Here is an 18,936-nt window from a genome sequence, read left to right on the forward strand (position 1 = left end):
AATTGGGTGCTCAGGCTTAGGTGCTAACTTAGCTTTTCCAAACAGAAACCCTATGTGGGTTTGATTAGAAGAGTCTCTCACCTTGAGGTAGGCAACAGCCGCTATGGTAGATGCGTCTGAGAAGATGTAAAGCTCTTTTCTCCAGCTCGTAGCAAGGGAAGCTGAGGTGTAGCAGCGTGGTATATGGATTCCATCTAAGGCGTGTAGAGATTGCTTCCAGGACTCCCACTTTGAAAGCTTGTCAGATGGCAGTGGAGCATCCCAATCTTTAGTAGACTCTGAGAGCTGTCTAAGTAAGGCTTTACCTTGTATGGTGATGGGAGCCACAAATCCCATTGGATCGTATAGGCTGTTTATCACTGACAGAACACCACGCTTGGTAAATGGCTTGTCTGTAGAACTGACTTGAAAGCTGAAAGTGTCCTTTAATAAGTCCCACTGTAGGCCCAGACTTCTCTGTATAAGTGGCATGTCCATTCCCAGATTTAGGTCCTTAAACCCTGTGGCATGATCGCCAGGTTGAAAGGCTTTCATAACAGCAACACTATTTGAGGCAATTTTGTGTAGTCTGAGATTAGCCTCAGAAAGCATACCTTGTGTCCTTTGGAGCAGGTCTATGGCTTCTTCGACTGTAGGTAAAGACTTAAAGGGGTTGTCCGGGTTCAGAGCTGAACCCGGACATACCCTTATTTTCACCCAGACAGCCCCCCTGAGGCTAGCATCGGAGCATCTCATGCTCCGATGCGCTCTCATGCTCCGATGCGCTCCCTTGCCCTGCGCTAAATCGCGCAGGGCACGGGCTCTTTTGTTTTTAATAAAACACTGCCGAGCGGTAACTTCCGCCCGGCAGTGTGTTCGGTGACGTCACCGGCTCTGAGGGGCAGGCTTTAGCTCTGCCCTAGCCGTTTTACTGGCTAGGGCAGAGCTAAATCCTGCCCATCAGTGCCGGTGACGTCACCAGGGTTTCTGGCAGCCCCATTGAGAGCCCCGGTACGTCACTGAATCTCCAAAAATGCCTTTGCCCTGCGCAATTTAGTAAAAGTCTCTCTCAACGAAGTGTCGAGCATCTGCGCCATACTCTTTTTTTCCATTAATGGCAGTCCTACGTAAACCGTATGTTGCAACAGCGGGCGAGGGATTATTTCCGAAAACATGTACTTTCATGCGGTATTCAATAAAATCATTGTCCATGTTGTTGCCACGGTGCCACAGAAACCTTAGGAAGTTCCTATGGTCTTCACGTACAATGAAGCAATGAAACATCTGTTCAATATCAGCAATTATGGCAACTGGTTCTCTTCTAAATCTCATAAGTACGCCTACAAGGTTGTTGGTTAGATTCGGGCCAGTGAGAAGAACATTGTTTAGGTATACACCTTGATGCCTGGCACTGGAGTCAAATACTATCCTGATTTGTTTTGGATTACGTGGATGATACACTCCGAAGAAAGGCAGATACCAGCACTCATCGTGTCTTTGAAGTGGTGGCGCTGGTTCGGCGTGATCATTGTCAAAGATCCTTTTCATAAAGGCGATGAAATGGTCCTTCATTTCAGGCCTGTTCCTTAGTGTTCGTTGAAGTGAGTTGAATCTGGATAAAGCCTGTTCACGATTGGTTGGAAGTTTGGCCCTTGTATCACGAAGAGGTAATGGTGCAATCCAGCTCTTAGACTCATCCTGAAAGAATTTCTTATCCATTATTTTGATGAATTCTCTGTCTTCAACTGACAAGGCTATTTTGTTGTCCTCACTTGTAGTACAAAACACTGTGGTACCTAGGTTGTCATCACAAAGGACAGGAGTAACATCAGGTACTTGGATGATGTCAAGAAGCTTCTCCGTTTACTTCATAATGGTGAGGGCACTGTTTGGGATGCACGTCCGTTTCCCAACACGTAAGTCTTGAAGGAGTGGATCTCAGATGGTGTACACATCCTGTCCAAGCATACAGCGCCCACTATTACCCAGCCTAGGTCAAGTCTTTGTGCATAAGGGGCGTTGTCAGGCCCATCGCACTGATCGCGTACTTTATGTACTCTGAGAATGTCCCTTACTAACAGGACTAAGATTTCAGCACTCTTGTCCATTGCAGGAATCTCATCAACAAGGTGCCTTAAATGAGGATGGTGATATGCAGCCTCTGGAGTGGGAATCTATTTCCTTTCATCTGGTATCTGGTCGCACTTGACTAACGTTGGTAGGGGTATGCCCTCTCCCTCGTTAATATGAGAGACCATGAATCCATCAACCCTTCTGCCGAAGGTCTCTACACGACCAGAACAGGTTCTGAGAGTATATGGTGTTGCGTGAACCTCTATGCCAAAGATCTCAAAGAATTTAGGCTTAACCGGGGATCTGTTTCTCTGTTCATCTATTATAGCATACATCCTAGCAGCTTTCTCAGGATGATCCCTTGGGTATATCTTGACTAGGCATATCTTGGCACAGCATTTGTGGTCCTTGCCTTCTCCACAGACTTCTGTACAGGAAGAAGAGACATTATCTTTGGTTGGAGCATGACCTTGTTGCTCCCCGCCATGATTTGAGACGGAAGTGGAGGTAGGAAGCTGCTGTGGGTTGTCTGAAAGTGGAGTAGGGTGCATGACTGTAACATGTCTATCGCTACCGCATTCTGAGCACTTGATGACAACTTTACACTCTTTAGCAAAATGGTAATAAGAAGCACAGCACTTGTAGCATATGCCAAGTTTCCGGAGAATCTCCCTGTGCTCTTGTAAAGTCTTTGCCCTAAGCCCACAACATTTCTTAAGAGGGTGAGGCTTCTTGTGAATAGGACACTGACGATTAGGGTCTTTATTTCTGTCATCCACAACGCCCTGATCAGTAGGTGAGGTTGTGGAGGGTGAGATGTCTGTCCTTTTAACAGATATAACTCTATATAAGTCTCTACGTTTAGCTGCTGTGTTATCATACCTTGATGATGGTGAGGATGAAGCAGGCAGGTTGGGTTCACTAAAGCTGAAGCTGGGATCGTTTCTCATCCGGGCTTGATCAATAATGAACCTGCAGAAGTATGAGAATGGAGGAAAGGATACATTATAGTCTCTTTTGTATCTTGAGCCCTGTTGTGCCCATTTCTCTTGTAGGCCGTATGGCAGTTTAGACACCACTGGGTTGACACCATGAGCGGTGTCCAGGAAGCTTAGTCCAGGTAGACGTGAGTCAGTCTTTGCCAACTCTAGCTCCATTAGGCGGTTACTTAGTACTTGGAGCTTGCGGTAGTCTTTGTTCCCTATTTTTGGGAAGTTTTGTAGTCTCTTGAATAGAGCGCTTTCTATGGCTTCAGAGCTACCATAGGCTTGCTCAAGTCTTTCCCATGCAGCAACAAGACCTGCATCTGAGTGATCAACGTGTACTGTTCTGAGTCTTTTAACACGACCTGCAGATTCTGGTCCCAGCCACTTTATGAGCAAATCAAGTTCTTCCTCAGCAGTAAGGTTGAGATCGGCAATAGTAGCCTTGAAGGTTGATCTCCAGGCCCTGTAGCTCTCTGGACAGTCGTCAAACCTTGGGAGGCTGGTGTTAACGAGCTCACGGCGTACCATGTATCTGGCAAAGTCATTCATGTCTGGTCTCTCACTCCTTGGTGTCAAAGTAACTTGTGGAACCCCTTGGGTGTGAAAGTTCTCTGGTGATGTAGGGTGAGGTTTACCAGGGTAAAATGATGTTGCATGAGCGTTTAACTGTGGTGTAGTCTCTAAGGCTTGTGCTGGCCTTGGTTTGAGCTGTGGCTTATCACCGGAAGTCACCTTGTTGTTGACATGAGTTGATCCGGTTTGCTGCATAGATGTATTTGCATTGTAGACTTGAAGAGGCTCAGGCATATAGAGCTGAGAGGTCTCTGCGTTGGAAGTCAGAACAGTATTGTTAGTAGGAGGTACAGGAAATGAGTCTGTATCTTTGCAGATGTTATGCTTTAGAACATATTCACTGGTGCATTCAGCTAGATCTTCCAGTTCTGCTGGGATAAGGCAGTCTGGATTAGTACTTTGACCCATTGCTTGTTCAAGGACTTTCAGCCTTGCTAGGGAAGCTGCTTCCTCCCCTTCCATTTGCAGAATCTTTATTTGTGAATTTGCCTCTGCTTGAAGAGCTTTGCTTTGAGCTTCCATCTTGGCTTGATGACCTGCCATCTCTGCTTGTTGAGCTGCCCTTTGAGCTTCCATCTCTGCTTGCTTTCTGGTAAAGTCACTTAATGTTGATCTTCTGGAACGAGAGGATCTGGAAGAAAGTGCAGTGCGCTTGGTTGTGGTGGATCTGTGAGATCTGGTCTCCTGCAATTGAGTAATACAGAGTTCTGCCTTAAACTTAGCATTTTGCACTGCGAGATCCCTTTGTTGGTTCAGTGCATCAGTCCTGGTCAGTTCTGCTGAAGAATCCTCTATATTAGAGTCCTGCAAGAAGGCTGAGTATTTTGCAGACAGCTGCTGGTAGCGTACATACACAGCAAATAGGTGATTTATAGAGTCTCTTATTTCAGCTGGTTGATCATTAGCGTGTGACAAAACTGACATGCGGTGTGAGGTTCTGTCCTAGAGGTCTGACAGATTACTGGAGAACTCATCTCTAGTGGCTTCATAGTTTTCTCTGAGTTTCTGTGTTGGTTTTATTGTACGTTTGGGTCTTACATTCTGTTTGGTAATATCTGCAGAATCTGCTCCCTGTATGTCTGCCGGTTCAGAGGCATGATGTATGTGTGTTGGTTCAGCCCTAAAAGAGTGTTCAGAGCCTTGTCTAGACATTTTTTATGGTTTTGCGAAAAATGGTACTGTCTCTTTAAGAAGACGAACAGCAGCTTAGACAGGTGAGGTAACACAGTGCAATGTAGAGAAACAGTTTTCAACATTCACTTGAAGTGCAGTGAGCTTGTGCGACCATGTGCTTTCACAAGATGGCGGATGGCACTGAGCTTGATTGCAGATTAGGCACACACATATACACAGCAGGCTGTAGGAATTCTATGCATCTTTTGACTATTCTGACTCAGATTGTTGTAATAGCGATTTATCCCTAGTGAGACCTCTATGCCTGGCCTGTATAAGCAGATATAATCACTGCGGACAATCTTTATCAGCTTGAACTCACCATCACCGAGTTTATCCGTGTAAATTGCTTTATTCTGTAAGCCAGATAACCGAATACAGCAGAACAGATGGATTCCGGTATTGTGTGGTCAAAAGATGATGCTTTTGTAAGCAGGAGAAACAGGAAGTTAGTGTGTGTGAGTATACAGTGTGCGTATATGTGTATATAGTGTGTGAGTATATAGTGTATGTATATTTATGCGAGTATATAGTGTGTGATTATACAGAGTGCGTATATATGTGTGAGTATATAGTGTATGTATATGTATACAGCAGGGGTGTCTCAAAAGATCCGGGGCCCAAGCACCAATGCGGCCCAATTCTCTGAGTTGAACTACCTCTAACATCCAGGGCTTTCCAGGTGACGTCTCCTCTGATGTAGATCTTCTCTGTCATCATCTTCTCCATTCGGTGTGGACAGTTCTCTCAGCCGCCTCGTCTCTACAGAGTGTGACACACAGACATCTTAGCTTCCTCACTTTTCTGTACCACCAAATACTAGCCTGAAGAAAAATGAGTGCCCCCCATAGTAATAGTACTCCTCATAGTCCCACCAATAGTAATTCCCTTCTAGAATGCTCTCATTAGTAATACTGCCCCCTACTGGACCCAACAGTGATAATGCTCCACAAGAGTGCCTCCATTAGTAGAAGAGTCTTCCAGTATTAATAATACCCTCACAGAGCCCCCAGTAGAAATAAGGCCCCCTATTTTTCCCCCAGTGTTTATAAAGCTCTCTACAGACCCCTCAGTAGTAATAAGGCCCCCATAGTGCTCTTAGTAGTAATAATGCCGATCCCTCCTATAGAGCCCCCAGTAGTAATAAGAACGCCTAATGTCCCCAGTATTTATACTGCCCCTACAGTGCCCCCAGTATTTATATTGCCCCCTACTGTTATAATGCTCGGCCTGAAACCCCCCCAGTATTTATACTGCCCCTACAGTGCCCCCAGTATTTATATTGCCCCCTACTGTTATAATGCTCGCCCTGAAGCGCCCCCCAGTACTTAGAATGCCGCCTGCAGTGCCCCCTGTAGTTATATTTCTCAGTTTAGTGTCCTCAGAAATTATAATTCCTCAGCACCTCCGCCATACAGTCCCATGTAAATAACTCTATTTCCCTCCCTCCGCCATAGAGTCCTATATAAATACCATCACACCATCTCTCCAGCCCCCTCCAATATACAGTCCCATGTAAATAACATCCCTCTCTATCTACAGCCCCCTCCAAAATGAAGTCCCATGTAAATAACATCACACCATCTCTCCTGCCCCTTCCAACATACAGTCCCATGTAAATAAAATCACCCCTCCCCAGCTGCCTTCAACATACAGTCCCATGTAAATAACATCACCTCCTTAATATTCAGTCCCATATAAATACCATCACTCCCTCCCCCAGACACCTTCAACATACAGTCCTATGTAAATAAAATCCCCACCACCCCAGCCAACTCCAACATGCAGTCCCATGTAAATACTATCACTCCCTCAACATACAGTCCCATGTAAATAACATCACCCTACCCCAAAGCTGCCTTCAACATGCAGTCCCATATAAATAACATTACCCCTCAACATACAGTCCCATGTAAATAACATCACCCTACCCCAGCCACTTCCAAATTTCAGTCCCATGTAATTAACATCACTCCACTTCACTGTCCCATGTAAATAACTTCCCTCCCTTGAGCCCTAACATACAGTCCCAGTTAAATAACTACAACTCCCAACATTGCTCTGCCTCTCACACTGAGTAATCTTCACTTAGGGTACTTTCACACTAGCGGCAGGACGGATCCGACAGGCTGTTCACTCTGTCGGATCCGTCCTGCCGCTATTTCGCCGTGCCGCCGCTCCGTCCCTATTGACTATAATGGGGACGGGGGCGGAGCTCCGGCGCAGCACGGCGGAAGGCCGCCGGACTAAAAAGTCGGACATGCAGTACTTTTAGTCCGGCGGCTTCTCACCGTGCACTGCCATGCTGCGCCGGAGATTATAGTCAATGGGGGGCGGAGCGACGGTCCGGCGAAATAGCGGCAGGACGGATCCGACAGGGTGAGCAGCCTGTCGGATCCGTCCAGCCGCTAGTGTGAAAGTAGCCTTACCTCTCCTCACGTAGCAGGCCGTACCTCAGCCTCTTCCCAGGACTTCTCTTCACTGCTGAGACGTCCTCTCCTGCACTGGTCACATGATGGTGACATCATCGCAGGTCCTTTTCAGCTACTGCATTTAGAACTGGTCACATGACCTGTGAGGTCATCACAGGTCCTTCAGCTCTTGCAGGGCATTAGATTCAATTGTATTGCCGTCCTGAGGATGGCAATACAGTTATATCTAGCAGGCAGGCAGGACATTCGGGGCCTGGGACAAAACATCAGGGGCCCAGACCTCAAATGTTTTAACCTTGCAACGCCCCTAGTATATAGTGTGTGTGAGTTTACAGTGTATGTGTGAGTATATAGTGTGTGTGTGAGTATACAGTGTGCGTATATGTGTACGAGTATATAGTGTGTGTGTGTGTGTGTGTGTGAGTATATATAGGTAGTGCTAAGTCCCAAGATGGTAAAGGGGCAGAGACCTAAAGACTCCTGGTTTTTAGGTGTCTGAAAAAAGATCTGATTGGTAGGTTTTCCCTGGAGTTGAGCATTTACTGCCGTGAACTGGACATTGATTTAAGACCCTTGCCTCGGCCATCCTGCAGAAGCTGTTATTGGAAATATTGTCTGGTACTTATTATTTTTGGGAACACCAGGAGGAATAATCTCCATATTCTGTTATAAGAATCTGGGTGCCCTGAAGATAAGGCTGAAAGTGCCTCATGGCTTTCCCCATCTTCACATTGGATGGAAGATGTCTGTCTTTAACATGCCATCATCTCTGGACCCACTGATTGTCTACATGGGCAACCAAGCCCCAAGAGGAGACATCTTTTGTCTGGAGCTGGGGTAATACGCACTTCGGAGTTGAGTAGCTAGCTCGATCAGAAAAGGTTTGTCCAAGGATTGATGAGACCTTTTCCAGGACTACAGAATGATGTTCTGCAAGGCTCGAATGTGTGCTTTGGCCCAAGGAACAGTGTCTATGGCAGAGGTAGAGATGAGCGTATCGAAGTTGACGAAGTGGAATTTGATCCGAATTTCAGGAACAATTTGATTCGTCCTGAAGTCGAATTTCCTCACACTTCGCATTTTTTCTTTCTAAATGGCTGCTGCACGTGTTTGAAAGTGGAAGTAAGAAGCCCAGGAACAAAGGATCGCCCACAATGCCATGCAGCCAGCCAATCAGCAGATAGCCAGCCCCTGTGATGTTACAGCCCTGTAAAAAGCCTCCTCCTGCCCAGTCTCCGCCATTTTCCAGTGAACTTAGTGCAGGGAGAGACATGACAGGCGCTAGGGACAGTGATCAGGAAAGACTTTATTCACAAAAAATAACTATTGAGCAGTTCAGGGAAAGATTATTCATAGTGTAGGGAAAGGATAGGGAGGCTTTGTCCACACTGTAGGGAGAGATCGGGGACCAATAGGAGAGGGTAAAGCCTGGGTGATAGGAGCGATTCTATTACACCTTGCTGCACTAATTGGGGTTACAAAGTGCTGTAATAGTACAGATTTTAGGTTGTTTGCATTCTTTGATACACCAGTAATTCCAGTAATCCTTGATTGTGTAATTGGGGTGAAACTGCAGTCTGATACAACCAGTTTTGGGGTGTATTTATTTCATATATTTATAAAAGTACCTCCATTCACCCTTGCTTCTGTACTGAAAGTGCGGCCTGATACAACCAGTTTTGGGGTGTATTTAGTTGATATATATAACTACGGTAACTCCATTCTTTCTTTCTTCTGGGGAGAATTTGCGGTCTGATGCAACCAGTTTTGGGGTGTATTTAGTTGATATATAAGTACATCCATTCATCCTTACTTCTGGGGTGAAAATGCAGTCTTATAGTATTGGTCTTTTACCCTTGCAGTTTCTTTTAATTTACATTATGTCAGACAGACATGTGACAGGCCCTTCTAAAGGAACGGGCAGTGGCCAAAATGTTTCTGGAGCTGGAAGCAGAAGAAGGGAAGGGTGGCAGCAGCAGTCGCAGTGACACACCTGAACTGCCGATGTCATCTAGCGGTCGTGTCTTGACCAGCAACCCAGCGGTCCTTGAATGGTTGACTCGGTCTTCTACTTTGTCGCAAGTGACATCAGACACCTTCAGCCAGGAATCGGTGGGTTCCTCTGACACGCCGCTTAGTTGGCATGGCCCGGAAACAGGCTCTGTGCCCCCACCAGTCCTCAACCTGCCTCTGTCATTTTCTGTTCCCTCAGCTTGAGAAGTATTGTATGTCATCGATTCTAGAGGACAGCCAGCAGCTACTGCCCAGCCTAGATCTGGAGGAGAGATCTGCTGCTTTCTCCGGTAGGTGGGCAAGTAGCGACAATGAGAGTCACGTGGGAGCAGGTGTTGTGAGCGGTCAGGCACACGGCTGAGACTGGTGAGGGTGATATCAGTGACGTGCAGACAGTAGCCGATGATGATGTGGCCGATCGCACATAGGAGCCAGGTGAAGAGGGGGCTTCTTCATCATCATCAGGAGAAGAGGGTAGCAGCTTGCGCGTGAGGCAGCGGCTGAGCCAGCAGGGTGGTAGTGTGGCCGTGAGTCAGGGTGGCAGCAGTGGGAGGTCGGAAGCTAAAGGTGCCCGGGGTAGACCACCCGCTACGCAGAAACCTACCTGTCCAGAGAGAAGTAGCGGTGCAGGGGTTCACGGAGGCAGTGGTAGCAGGCAGTCAGCACGGAGTGGTGGGGGGAAAATGCCATACTCTGCGGTGTGGCAATTTTTCATCAAGCCATTTTCAGAATCTGTCGGCAGAAGGTGAAGCGTGTATCAGCACATGCAGCGTCATCATAAAATGACCTGGGAAAACCGTGGCGCTAATGTAGTGGTACAGCCTGACGCAGCAACCGCTGTATCACCCAGTTGCACACACCCCTTCTCCAGCAGTCAAGGCTCCACCACCTCAGCAGAAGGGAGCTGTGTTTACTTCCCATCATCTACTAGTCCTGATGCTGCTGCTCCTCCTTGTCACTCATTTCGTCAGCAATCGATCACAGAGGCAATTTCAAAAAGACAACAGTACGCGTGCACTCATCCAATGGCGAGGAAGCTGAACGTGCTCTTGGCCAAGTTGCTGGTACTACAGTCCCTCCCTTTCCATGTGGTGGACTCAGTACCTTTCAGAGAACTGATGGCTTGTGCCGTCATTACTTCTCCAAAAAGCCAGTACCAGCCCGGCACACGTATGCTGAACAGAAGGTGGGCCAGTCCTTTAGCCTGTCGGTGTCTGCCAAAGTGCACGGCAGTGCCAACATGTGGAGCTGTAACTATGGTCAGGGACAATAGATGTCCTTTACGGCCCACTGGGTAAATGTGGTTCCTGCAATCAAACAAAACATGAAACGGGGTGGCACTGTTCAATGCCTCTCTCACAGGTGATGGCTACCTATGTGCCTTGTCATGTGGCAGCGTATGTGGTGCTCAGTCCTTAATAACAGTGCATCAAATCCATTAAAGATGAGTAAAGAAAGACGGGCGGCACTCACTACTGCTGTAGTGCAAACAATAGGGCTGGGGCGGACTTATTCTGACACAGAACACCAAGCGGCGACAGCCGTTTCGCGCTACCGCACTTCCTCGGGCCACTGACCTCACCACGCAAGTCACCCATGCCAGACGTCCGAATTATCCACCTGGCTTCCTGTTGTAATAGTACACGGTGTCTATCTCCACCATGTAACATGCCTGGAACTAGCTCAATGCCGGCAAATGTAAGGCAATTCGGATCGCCTCCATGGGTCTCACGCCCGTCTTTCTTTACTCATCTTTTATGGATTTGATGCACTGTTATTAAGGACTGAGCACCACGTACGAAGGCACATAGGTAGCCATTACCTGTGATAGAGTCATTGAGCAGTGTCGCCCTGTTTCATGTTTTCTTTGGATTGCAGTAATTTATGGAGTTTTTGGGGCTGAGCACACAGTGATTTATTGTCTTGGAAATATTTACAGAATGCAATTGTAAAGATACACTTTAGCCTCTGAGCACTAAAGCTTTGGAGAATAAGATTATGCAATTAGCGGACAAGGAGGTCCGGCTGTTTTGGACATTAAACTCGCTCAGGTCGTATAGAGAGAGTGAAAGAGTTCCGAGGGGATTGCGTATATCTAAGGAGGACCTTATGCAATATGAAGATGACACTGCATTTGTTACGGAGTGGAAAAAGCTTCATGCAAGCTTCTCTATACAGATTTTACAGTTGGTGTTGCAAAGGGACGAACTAGAGTACACCACGGTCAATGAGGATTTGAAAAAAGTGGAAGAAGAACTAAAAACTAGACTCACAGAGAATCAGTACCAAGTATCAAGCGCCTCTGATGACTCAAATGCCTCAGCTGAGCAAGCACGAAAAAAAAGACCTTTTAGAGGAAAAACCAGGAGAGGTGGAAGGAAAAGGAACAAGAGATGTCAGGAAATTGACTCGCAAAAAGAAACAAGTCTCTTGGAGACAATGACTCCAGACATAGACACAACTAAAGATAACAGTTATTAATCTCAACGCATATGAGCTGTCGCCGGACTGTATCTTGGTCCTCAATAGGGGACTATGGTACAGTCTGGTGGAGCAGTTTGACACGGTGGCATGTCGGCGCTGCGTCAAGGAGGGCTGAGCCATGTGCCCTGCACTGCGCACGTGGTGAATCTGGTTGTAAAGCGGTTCCTGAAGTCTTCCCCCGCCCGCCTCCCATGAATGATCGTTGGCTTCTAGTGGTTATACCAGGGTGCCAGCACATTGCTGGCACCCTGGTATAAACGGCTGACATCTGTGCAGATGTCAGCCGTTTAACCCTTTCCATACCGCGGTCCGTACGGACCGCTGTATGGAAAAAGTTAACTGTCATCGGTCAGGGAGCTCACTCCCTCTCCATCGGGGGGCTGCTGTGCCTTTGCAGCCCCCCGATGGAGAGGGAGAGAGCCCCCCTCAGCCCCGTACTTACCCTTCCCCGTCTGCGAAGTTCTGAGCAGACGGGGAGGGTTCCCATGGCAACAGGACGCCTGCTCAGGCGTCCTGCTGTCCATGGTGCTGAACAGATCTATGCTGAAAGCATAGATCTGTTCAGTGTAAGTAAAATACAGTACAGAACAATATATATTGTACTGTACTGTATTATACAGACATCAGACCCACTGGATCTTCAAGAACCAAGTGGGTCTGGGTCAAAAAAATGTAAAAAAAAAGTGAAAAAAGTTAAGATAAAAAAAAAAACATTTATCACTGAATAAAAATTAAAAAAATAAAATAAACTACACATATTAGGTATCGCCGCGTCCGTAACGACCTGATCTATAAAATGGTCATGTTACTTTCCCCGCACGGTGAACGCCATAAAAATAAAAAAATAAAAACTATGAGAAAATTGAAATTTTGCCCACCTTACTTCACAAAAAAGGTAATAAAAGTGATCAAAAAAGTCGCATGTACGCCAAAATAGTACCAATCAAACCGTCATCTCATCCCGCAAAAAATGAGACCCTACTCAAGATAATCGCCCAAAAGCTGAAAAAACTATGGCTCTTAGACTATGGAAACACTAAAACATGATTTTTTTTTGTTTCAAAAATGAAATCATTGTGTAAAACTTACATAAATAAAAAAAAGTATACATATTAGGTATCGCCGCGTCCGTATCGACCGGCTCTATAAAAATATCACATGACCTAACCCCTCAGATGACCACCGTAAAAAAATAAAAATAAAAACAGTGTAAAAAAAGCAATTTTTTGCCATTTTACGTCACAAAAAGTGTAATAGCAAGCGATCAAAAAGTCATATGCACCCCAAAATAGTGCCAATCAAACCGTCATCTCATCCCGCAAAAAATGAGACCCTACTCAAGATAATCGCCCAAAAACTGAAAAAACTATGGCTCTTAGACTATGATCTAACCTGTCAGATGAATGTTGTAAATAACAAAAAAAAAAACGTGCCAAAAAAGCTATTTCTTGTTACCTTGCTGCACAAAAAGTGTAATATAGAGCAACCAAAAATCATATGTACCCTAAACTAGTACCAACAAAACTGCCACCCTATCCCGTAGTTTCTAAAATGGAGTCACTTTTTTGGAGTTTCTTCTCTAGGGGTGCATCAGGGGGGCTTCAAATGGGACATGGTGTCAAAAAAACCAGTCCAGCAAAATCTGCCTTCCAAAAACCGTATGGTATTCCTTTCCTTCTGCGCCCTGCCGTGTGCCCGTACAGCTGTTTACGACCACATATGGGGTGTTTCTGTAAACTACAGAATCAGGGCCATAAATAATGAGTTTTGTTTGGCTGTTAACCCTTGCTTTGTAACTGGAAAAAAAATATTAAAATGGAAAATCTGCCAAAAATTTGAAATTTTGAAATTGTGTCTCTATTTTCCATTAAATCTTGTGCAACACCTAAAGGGGTAACAACGTTTGTAAAATCAGTTTTGAATACCTTGAAGGGTGTAGTTTCTTAGATTGGGTCACTTTTATGGAGTTTCTACTCTGGGGGTGCATCAGGGGGGCTTCAAATGGGACATGGTGTCAAAAAAACAGTCCAGCAAAATCAGCCTTCCAAAAACCAAACGGCGCACCTTTCACTCTACGCCCTCCTGTGTGCCCGTACAGTAGTTTACGGCCACATATGGGGTGTTTCTGTAAACAGCAGAGTCAGGGCAATAAAGATACAGTCTTGTTTGGCTGTTAACCCTTGCTTTGTTAGTGGAAAAAATGGGTTAAAATTGAAAATTAGGCAAAAAAATGAAATTCTCAAATTTCATCCCCATTTGCCAATAACTCTTGTGCAACACCTAAAGGGTTAACGACGTATGTAAAATCAGTTTTGAATACCTTGAGGGGTGTAGTTTCTTAGATGGGGTCACTTTTAGGGAGTTTCTCCTCTAGGGGTGCATCAGGGGGGCTTCAAATGGGACATGGTGTCAAAAAACCAGTCCATAAAAATAAGCCTTCCAAAAACCAAACAGCGCACCTTTCACTCTACGCCCCGCTGTGTGCCCGTACAGTAGTTTACGGCCACATATTGGGTGTTTCTGTAAACGGCAGAGTCAGGGCAATAAAGATACAATCTTGTTTGGCTGTTAACCCTTGCTTTGTTAGTGGAAAAAATGGGTTAAAATGAAAAATTAGACAAAAAAATTAAATTCTCAAATTTCCTCCCCATTTGCCAATAACTCTTGTGCAACACCTAAAGGGTTAATAATGTATGCAAAATCAGTTTTGAATACCTTGAGGGGTGTAGTTTCTTAGATGGGGTCATTTTTGGGTGGTTTCTATTATGTAAGCCTCGCAAATCGACTTCAGACCTGAACTGGTCCCTAAAAATTTAGTTTTTGTAAATTTCTGAAAAATTTCAAGATTTGCTTCTAAACTTCTAAGCCTTATAACATCCCCAAAAAATAAAATATCATTCCCAAAACAATTCACACATGAAGTAGAGATATGGGGAATGTAAAGTCATCACAATTTTTTGGGGTATTACTATGTATTACAGAAGTAGAGAAACTGAAACTTTGAAATTTGCAAATTTTTCCAAATTTTTGGTAAATTAGGTATTTTTTGTGTGCAAAAAAAAAAAATTTTTTTGACTTCATTTTACCAGTGTCATGAAGTACAATATGTGACGAAAAAACAATCTCAGAATGGCCTGGATAAGTCAAAGCGTTTTAAAGTTATTAGCACTTAAAGTGACACTGGTCAGATTTCCAAAAAATGGCCTGGTCCTTAAGGTGAAAATGAGCCCGATCCTTAAGGGGTTAACTGACCTCCACCATTCCCGGCCCGCTTAACAGAGACCTCCACAGCGACTGCCCCTTTAACAGTGACTGCCACAGTACCCGGCTCCCTTAACAGTGACCTCCACTGTACCGCGCCCCTTTAACAGTGACCTCCACAGCAGCCTGCCCCTAGGGTGGCCACAGGTCCGGTTTTAGGCTTGACAGTCCGACTTTCAGACTTCCTGTCCTCCATCCGGCGCAGGGCCTGGACGGACACAGGGATGTCTGTTTGAACAGCTCACTCTCAGACAGCAGCACTGTGCTGTCTGAGTGTGAGCTGAAGGGAGAAAGTCACCCTCCTCCCACCCCTGCAGCTGACATTTTTTCAATCCCTGTCAGCTGCGGAGTGGGCGTGATTTAGCTAGCCTTGAGGACGCTGTTTTTAAGTCCGTCTTTTGACGGTGGCCTGAATGGTCACCCTACCTGCCCCCTGAACTGTGACCTTCACAGCACTCGGCTCCCTTAACCCCTTAGTGACCACCCATGCGCCCCCCCCCCCCCCACATCTAATTAAAAAATAAAATAAAATGGCGCAGACATGCGCACTGGTTACTGTGCTGAAGATCTTCTTAGCATTAATTTCACCTTCTTAGCATTAATTTCTTTAAAAAACTAGTGGGTCAAAAAACTCATAACACCCATAGATAAATACGTTAAGGGGCCTAGTTTTTAAAGTGGGTTCACTTTTGGGGGGTTCTATTATTCTGACACTTATAAGCCTCTGCAAACTTGGCTTGTTGCAGGAAAAAATATGTACTTCAAAAATTTTAAATTTATGTTAAAATGTTAAGTCTCCTAAATAAAAATAAAAAGTAAAACATTTTTGTAAGTGAAGCCAAAAATATGAAATATTGCAGTTGAAAATAGGAAAATGTGCCAATTTTTACAAATTTTCATAAATTTTCACTTTTTTAATAAAGATGCGCATATTTTATCGGTAGAATTTTACCACCATAGTAAAGTACAATATGTGACGAGAAAACAATGTCAGAATTACTTTGATGTGCAAAACCTTTAGGAAGTTATTCTAAGCTAAAGTGACACGTGTCAGATTTCCAAAATTCATTAATTGGGTCATTAAGGCCCAAACAGGCTTGGTCACTAAGGGGTTAACAGTGTCATCCACAGCGCCCTGCCCCTTTAAAGCTGACCTGCAGCAGTGAACAAAAATGGCTGGGTTGTTATGGAAACCTGGAGTAAAACTGTGTGTATGTGGAGACTAAGGGCCTGCGAGCTTCTATTGGTTGATAAGGGACATGTGACCGCTTGTATGGCAGTTGAGATATAAAGAGAAAGACCTGCAGGCTTCTATTGGCTAATGTAGGTCATGTGTTGTAGGTACATCTTTTCATTTTTTGGGAATATCTCAGGAACGGTACGTCCTAGAGAGCGGGGACCTGCTCTAAAACCTTCCCGGACACCTGATGTACCTGTGTGCCAAATTTCGTGATTGTAAATGCGATGGTGCGGATTCCTTTGGCAGACATACACACACACACATACACACAGCTTTATATATTACAATATATATCTACACGGCGTATACAGTACCCACTCTATATCTATACTGCGTATACTGTACCCGCTCTATATACTGCATATACTGCACTCGCTCTATATCTATACTGCGTATACTGTACCCGCTCTATATACTGCATATACTGCACTCGCTCTATATCTATACTGCGTATACTGTACCCGCTCTATATCTATACTGCGTATACTGTTCCCGCTTTATATCTATACTGCATATACTGTACCCGCTCTATATACTGCATATACTGCACTCGCTCTATATCTATACTGCATATACTGTACCCGCTCTATATCTATACTGCGTATACTGTTCCCGCTTTATATCTATACTGCATATACTGTACCCGCTCTATATCTACACTGCGTATACAGTACCCACTCTATATCTATACTGCGTATACTGTACCCGCTCTATATCTATACTGCGTATACTGTACCCGCTCTATATCTATACTGCGTATACTGTTCCCGCTTTATATCTATACTGCATATACTGTACCCGCTCTATCTACACTGCGTATACAGTACCCACTCTATATCTATACTGCGTATACTGTACCCGCTCTATATCTATACTGCGTATACTGTACCCGCTTTATATCTACACTGTGTATACTGTACCCGCTCTATATCTACACTGTGTATACTGTACCCGCTCTAGATCTACACTGCGTATACTGTACCCGCTTTATATCTACACTGTGTATACTGTACCCGCTCTAGATCTACACTGCGTATACTGTACCCGCTCTATATCTACTCTGTGTATACTGTACCCACTCTATAGCTACACTGCGTATAATGTTCCTGTTCTATATACTCAATATACTGTACCCGCTCTATATCTATACTGCATATACTGTACCTGTTCTATATCTACACTGCGTATACAGTACCCACTCTATATGCTGCATATACTGTACCCGCTCTATATATATACTGTCCCTGTTCTATATCTACACTGTGTATAGTCTACCGGCTCTATATCTATACTGTGTATACTGTACCCCCTCTATATCTATACTGCGTATACTGTACCCGCTCTATATCTATACTGCATATTCTGTACCCCTTCAATATCTACATTGCATATACTGCACTCGCTCTATATCTATACTGCATATACTGTACCCGCTCTATATCTACACTGCATATACTGTACCCGCTCTATATCTATACTGCGTATACTGTACCCGCTCTATATACTGCATATACTGCACTCGCTCTATATCTATACTGCGTATACTGTTCCCGCTTTATATCTATACTGCATATACTGTACCCGCTCTATCTACACTGCGTATACAGTACCCACTCTATATCTATACTGCGTATACTGTTCCCGCTTTATATCTATACTGCGTATACTGTACCCGCTCTATATACTGCATATACTGCACTCGCTCTATATCTATACTGCATATACTGTACCCGCTCTATATCTATACTGCGTATACTGTTCCCGCTTTATATCTATACTGCATATACTGTACCCGCTCTATATCTACACTGCGTATACAGTACCCACTCTATATCTATACTGCGTATACTGTACCCGCTCTATATCTATACTGCGTATACTGTACCCGCTCTATATACTGCATATACTGTACCCGCTCTATATCTATACTGCGTATACTGTTCCCGCTTTATATCTATACTGCATATACTGTACCCGCTCTATCTACACTGCGTATACAGTACCCACTCTATATCTATACTGCGTATACTGTACCCGCTCTATATCTATACTGCGTATACTGTACCCGCTTTATATCTACACTGTGTATACTGTACCCGCTCTATATCTACACTGTGTATACTGTACCCGCTCTAGATCTACACTGCGTATACTGTACCCACTTTATATCTACACTGTGTATACTGTACCCGCTCTAGATCTACACTGCGTATACTGTACCCGCTCTATATCTACTCTGTGTATACTGTACCCACTCTATAGCTACACTGCGTATAATGTTCCTGTTCTATATACTCAATATACTGTACCCGCTCTATATCTATACTGCATATACTGTACCTGTTCTATATCTACACTGCGTATACAGTACCCACTCTATATGCTGCATATACTGTACCCGCTCTATATATATACTGTCCCTGTTCTATATCTACACTGTGTATAGTCTACCGGCTCTATATCTATACTGTGTATACTGTACCCCCTCTATATCTATACTGCGTATACTGTACCCGCTCTATATCTATACTGCATATTCTGTACCCCTTCAATATCTACATTGCATATACTGCACTCGCTCTATATCTATACTGCATATACTGTACCCGCTCTATATCTACACTGCATATACTGTACCCGCTCTATATCTACACTGCATATACTGCACTCGCTCTATATCTACACTGCATATACTGCACTCTCTCTATATCTATACTGCATA

The 18,936-nt window shown here is 44.6% G+C and overlaps 1 protein-coding gene across 1 annotated transcript in view; it reads left to right on the forward strand.

The window, feature by feature from the left end:
* Nucleotides 1–18,936, forward strand: part of TRIM54 (tripartite motif containing 54) — a 76,986-nt gene that overhangs the window by 38,517 nt on the left and 19,533 nt on the right. The gene's annotated exons all lie outside the window — the stretch shown is intronic.

This window comes from Bufo bufo, chromosome 4 (assembly GCF_905171765.1).
Source record: "Bufo bufo chromosome 4, aBufBuf1.1, whole genome shotgun sequence".
Taxonomy (NCBI): Eukaryota; Metazoa; Chordata; class Amphibia; order Anura; family Bufonidae; genus Bufo; species Bufo bufo.